This window comes from Panthera onca, chromosome A3, assembly GCF_046562875.1.
Source record: "Panthera onca isolate mPanOnc1 chromosome A3, mPanOnc1 haplotype 2, whole genome shotgun sequence".
NCBI classification, from domain to species: Eukaryota; Metazoa; Chordata; class Mammalia; order Carnivora; family Felidae; genus Panthera; species Panthera onca.
Window position 1 is genome coordinate 29,332,585 of NC_138341.1, and position 5,724 is coordinate 29,338,308.

General features: G+C 39.9%; 1 pseudogene; it reads right to left on the bottom strand.

Annotated features, from left to right (window-relative positions):
- Window positions 1–1,934: 1,934 nt before the first annotated feature.
- On the bottom strand, window positions 1,935–3,071 carry LOC132687648 (glyceraldehyde-3-phosphate dehydrogenase pseudogene; annotated as a pseudogene).
- Window positions 3,072–5,724: the final 2,653 nt, after the last annotated feature.

Below are 5,724 nucleotides of genomic sequence, written 5' to 3' on the forward strand. Positions count from 1 at the left end.
GGGCTCGAGCCCCACATCAGGCTCCACACTGATAGTGAGGAACCTGCTTGGAATTCTCTCTCCCTCTCTCTCTCTGCCCTTTTCCCACCCTTTCTCACTCTCTCTCAAAATAAATAAATAAATAAACTTTTTTAAAAATATGGTAACTTCTGCATGTGTGTTCACCATGCAGCCAGCATTTAACTGACTGCTCTAAATGCAGTATGTCATTTAATCCTCTCAACAATCCAGGGAGTTGGACTCCAGTATTATCCCCATTTCAGAGATAAGAAAACTGAGGGTCAGAAGAGTTAAGAATGATCTATAAAGGTCATACAGATATTAACTGATAAAGCCTCGATTCAAATTCAGTACTGTTTGAGTCCATAGTGAACACACATTAACAGCATTAGGTCTATAGTTTTGCCTGCAAATAACAAAAAAACCTTAGATGAGGTAACTATTTCAAATAACAAGAAGATCGAAGTTATAGATTTTCAAGGTTAGTTAAATAATGAGGCCTCCAGTGCCAGGGCTCTGGGTTATATTCTCTGAGATATTTTTACCTCTCTCTTCATGAACATAGGATGGCTGCCATGGTACCAAACATCATCTCTTCATTTGACAACACGCAAAGGCAGAAACGAAATGGGAAGGTATCTCTTCCTACTTGTGTCTATTTTTATCAGAAAGAAAAATCTTTCCCCGAATTCCCCAGCAAACACTTTCTTCTAAGTCATGAGTCAGAACTGGGTCATATGCCCCATTCCCACCCCTTAATCACTCATGGGCAAAGGACTACCCTGCCTCGGTTAATCTAACCATGATTCAGCCCATGGAACCCAAGAAGGGATCCACCTACCCTGAGTACATTGCCACTCACCTGAATTACTGAACAAAATCAGAATCTGTTAATAGGGAAGGGCAGGATAAATGCCTGTTGCTTAAATAACCCAACAGTGTCTCCTATACATTACCTTTCAATTTGGTGCTTCATCTCTCCTGGATTCATCAGGATTTCCTTCACCTATCCAGATTGCTAGTCTCCAATGCCAATATGAAAATACACCGCAGATTCTGCACTTTTGTCACCAATAAGGAGAAAAAATTACTAAGTATGAAAAATTTAGTGTATTTTAATCAGGTAGAAAATATGTGACTCAAGTGATAAATATATGACTATTATTCTCAAATAATTATAATGTAGGGCTAAAAACAAGTCAAGTTACCTTCCAATTTATAATGTTTTCACTCTATTTCACACAACCCCCTTCTGATGCTCTTTACAGATGGATTATAGATCTTTATTTTCTCTTAAAAACTTCCTTCTCCAAATTTCTTCATGGTCCATCTATTTTTGTGTCACAATAATTATTTATGGATGAGAGAGAGGTTCTAATTTTTTCTCTGTGTTTTCTAAACTCTTCAAATACTTCCACACACACAAAAAATGTGTTATTTTTCTGTTATTTTCCAAATTGGTCAAATATTGTCACAAAATGTAGATCTATCTGCATAATTGGGAGTTTATGTAATTGGGTAATTCATCACATTGAGGCATTCTGATTCTAAAAGTTGTATAATTGGAACCTTCTCAATGAAGAGGTTCTTTTAGGTATGAGTATTTTTTTTTTTTGTCTTTTTGTTTTTGTTATGTGTATAACAAATCTCTTGGCCCTGTTGGAAACATCAGGACAGAGAAGCCCATCTCTCATCTCTCACAGTCCTGGCCCATACATGTCACTGCAACCACATTTATTTCCTTGCTGCTCCTGGAATTTGGTTATTTCTTAACCCCAAGTTAAGTTGTTCTGACTCCACTAATCCCCCTTCCTGATTTACTTTAAGACATATGTTAAAATTTATGTTTTATAGGAATTTACCTTTTTTTATAGTACACTATACTTTATTGATGGTACATGACAAAGTAGGGTTCCCCGAGCCCTCCCCTTCTTCAAGGTGTCTGGGATGGAAACTGTGGAGGTTGGGAGATTCTCAGTGTGTTGGAGGATGAGCTGGGGTAAGGACTCCCCGGAAGCTGAGGGCCTCTCTCTTTCTCTTGTTCTCAGCCCTCAGCTGGTCCCAGGGTCTCTGACTCCTTGGAGGCCATGTTAACCCATAAGGTCCACAACCTAGTTTCTACAGCCAAATCATTGTTATACCAGGAAATGAGCTTGACAGAGTGGCCATTGAGAGCAGTGCCAACCCTAGCATCGAAATAGAAGAGTGGGTGTTCCTGTTAAAGTCATGGGAGACAAACTAGTCCACAGTGTAGCCAAGATGCCCTTAAGAGGACCCTCCAATTCCTGTTTCACCACCTTCTTGATGTCATCATATTTGGCAGCTGTCTTCAGGAAGTAGGTCAGATCCATGATGGACACATTGGAGGTGGGGACACAGAAGGCCATGCAGATGAGCTTCCTATTTAGCTCAGAGATGGCCTTGCCTATAGCCTTGGCAGCACCAGTAGAAGCCAGGATGATGTTCTAGGCAGCCCCTTGGCCATTACACCACAGCTTCCCAAAGAGGCCTCTCTGACCTTCTTGGTATCAGTGATGGCATGGACTGGAGTCATGAATTTCTCCATGATGCCAAGTTGTCATGGATGACCTTGGCTAAAGTAGCCAAGCAGTCGGTGTGCAGGAGGCATTGCTGAAAATCTTGAGGGAGTTGTCATACTTACTTCTCATGGTTCACACCCATCACAAACATGGAGGCATCATCAGAAGGTGAAGAGATGATGACCCTCTTGGTCCCACCTTTCAAGAGAGCCCCAGCCTTCTCCAGGGTAGTGAAGACCCAAGTGGACTCCACAACATACTCAGCACCAGCATCACTCCATTTGATGTTGGCAGGATCTTGCTCCTGGAAGGTGGAGATAGGGTTTCCATTGATGGCAAGTGTCCCATTCTCACCCTTGACTGACCCATGGAATTTTCTGTGGGCAAAATCATACTGCAGCATATAGACCATGTACCTGAGGTCATTGAAGGGGTCATTGATGGCAACAATATCCACTTGGCCAGAGTTAAAAGCAGACTTGGTAATCAGGTGCCCAATATGACAAATCCTTTTACTCCAACCTTCATCATCATGTCTCAGGGATGTGGCTGGCACTGCACCAGAAGATGCAGCTGTCAAGCAAGGAGGAACAAAGAACCAGAAACTTACCTATTTTTTTGAAAAGTATCTCCCATTCCAAAGCATTCTTTCTACCTTATAATCCACCAAATCATATTTTCAGCTTAAAAAGAATAATAAAAGTGACCTTGACAATCTCTTCCATTTTATACACTAGGAACTTTGGACCTGGGTAGAATAACGCTGTTCATGGTCATGCAACTCCTCATTGCTTTGAGAGGGATTTTGCTCCCCCAAACCAGATAAGAATGGGGATAGGAGAAGGGCATGGAAAATTACTGGGGGCAACAGTGAGAAGGGAGAGTAATAGTCTTAACTAGAGAGTCTGGGAGTGCCAGAATGGGTGTCTGGGGTGAAGAGTCCATTTAGGGACTGATGACACTTGGGTAGCATGTTTACTTCCCTTGAGTATAGACCATCTTCTCACCAACCTGTGGATAATTTGTCTCCAGATAGTACTCAGCACTTTAAACCACCACTATCCCAATTCAGTGCTGCTGGATAGTCCATTACTAAACCCTGCAGGGTAAGCAATTTTGTTTCCTGCCAAACTCATCTCAAGAAAAATAAAGCTATGTAGGAGATTCCATTACTTCTTGTCTCTTCTGGCGGCAAGTGACTGAAACTCTGATTTCAGTTGTATATTAAGCAATCAGGTTCAGGTAACCAAATATGCTGCCAGGACTCTCACTCACCATCTCTTATCTGTTCCTGCACATCAACCTCATTATCTCATGTTGATGATGAACTTGGTAAGAACCTCACTGCTTCCCCCGCAGTGGAGAACTGACCTCTACTTTCTTTCCTTCCTTTGTCAAAAATCCCCAGACATAGAATTAATCAGAAGCACATTCCTCAACGTGGGAAAAAAAAAAAAAAACCTCCAAAAGAACCCAGGGAGAACCTGGAGTATGCAAGACCTCAGCAGCTGCCATTCTACTCCTGGAGACCATCTAAGTAGGGTAGCAGATGTGGTGCTGAGCAAATGAAAAATGAATTGTCCACAGCAGGCTTGCATTCGGGAGACAATGAGGACAGGGTCCCATTCAGCAACTATTTCTTTAATCTCATTACGATACTCTTTCAGTGTTTTAAAAATATTTAAGTAGATACTGGATTACATTAACCAAATAATTGATAACAAATCTGATATAGAGAATCAAATATAACAAATGTAAAATTAAAGCAATAAAGATCAGTTACTTAAAAGTATCTTTTCATTTCAGCACAGACATATTGTTTTGATTAAAGTTGTGACATTTAGTGGAAAATGAACTTTGGATTCCTATAGCATGTCAAAAGTAACTTAACTAAATTTATTCAATTATTTTTATATTAATTGCATATAGATTAGGTGCATTTGACATAACTTTCTAATATTTTGAATATGGGTGTACACTACACAATTTATCATTATAAAGTTATAGAATTTATTTTTGCAAGTATTAGAAAGCCCAAATCAAAAGAAAACTTAATAATAAATCACAGTGAGTCCTAAAGGTAGTGGCAGCTCCAGCCTTGAGCGGTTTGAAATTTTCCTGACTGGTTTGGACTCCGCTTGATACAGAAATAAATTTCCCTCCGTCTTCCACGCCATGCTGATCTCTATATTTCCCATTTGTTTAATGTTTACTTAGACATATCTAAAATTTTACGTATCTTTATACTGAAAATTAAACAGAAATGTCTATTTCTTTTTACAGTAATAGATCATACACTATTGGCTAATGTTCTCAGTAACTGAAAACAGTATCAAATATAGCTGGTTTAAGCAGAAAGGGATTTATTAGAGAACATTAAGTACCATACAGAGTTTCTGGCAAAGCCAGAGACAAATTTGCATTATAGGCAGTCCAAAATAAAAGGAGCCAGGAGAAAGGCTCATCTACACCACAGACTATTCTAGCAGAAAACCTACTCCTGAGACTACACAATTGGGCAGCCAGAGCACTGGGACTCAACACCTGGTACTATACCAGAGCTGCCCCAGAAGAGCCAAATGTCCCAGCATCCCTTATTAGAGATCAGACCTTTCCACATACAGCTGTGTCTCAGCTTGTTCTTCCTTATCTCGTGTCAGCCCACGAGAACCTTGGCCACATCAGGCACCCAAGATTCACATGATCTTGGGAAATACAGTTTCTTCCTTCAGTCTCATAAGTGCACAGAGTCATGCTAAACACAAAAGTTAGAATAGACCTTGAACAGCCAACCCTAAATATCTGCCTCAAATTCTGTTCAGTTCCTTGACAATTTTCTCTTTCTACTTAACAGCCAAATGTTTTTCTAAGTCAGTACACATGGAGCTATGTTATGGTTAATTTTAGGTGTCAACTTGGATAGGCTATAATACCCAGCTGTTTAATCAAACACTAAACAGGGTGTTGCTGTGAAGGTATTTTGTAGATGTGTTAACATCAACAATCAGTTGACTTTAAGTAAATGCAATTACTCTTGAATTTGTGGGTGGAGTTCATCCGATCAGTTGAAGACTTTAGACCAAAAATGACAAAACATCTATCATAACAAAGCTCAGATGCACAACACAATAAATGTTTATTTCTTAATGATGTAAATCTGGCATGGGTGGGGCAGTCTTCCTCT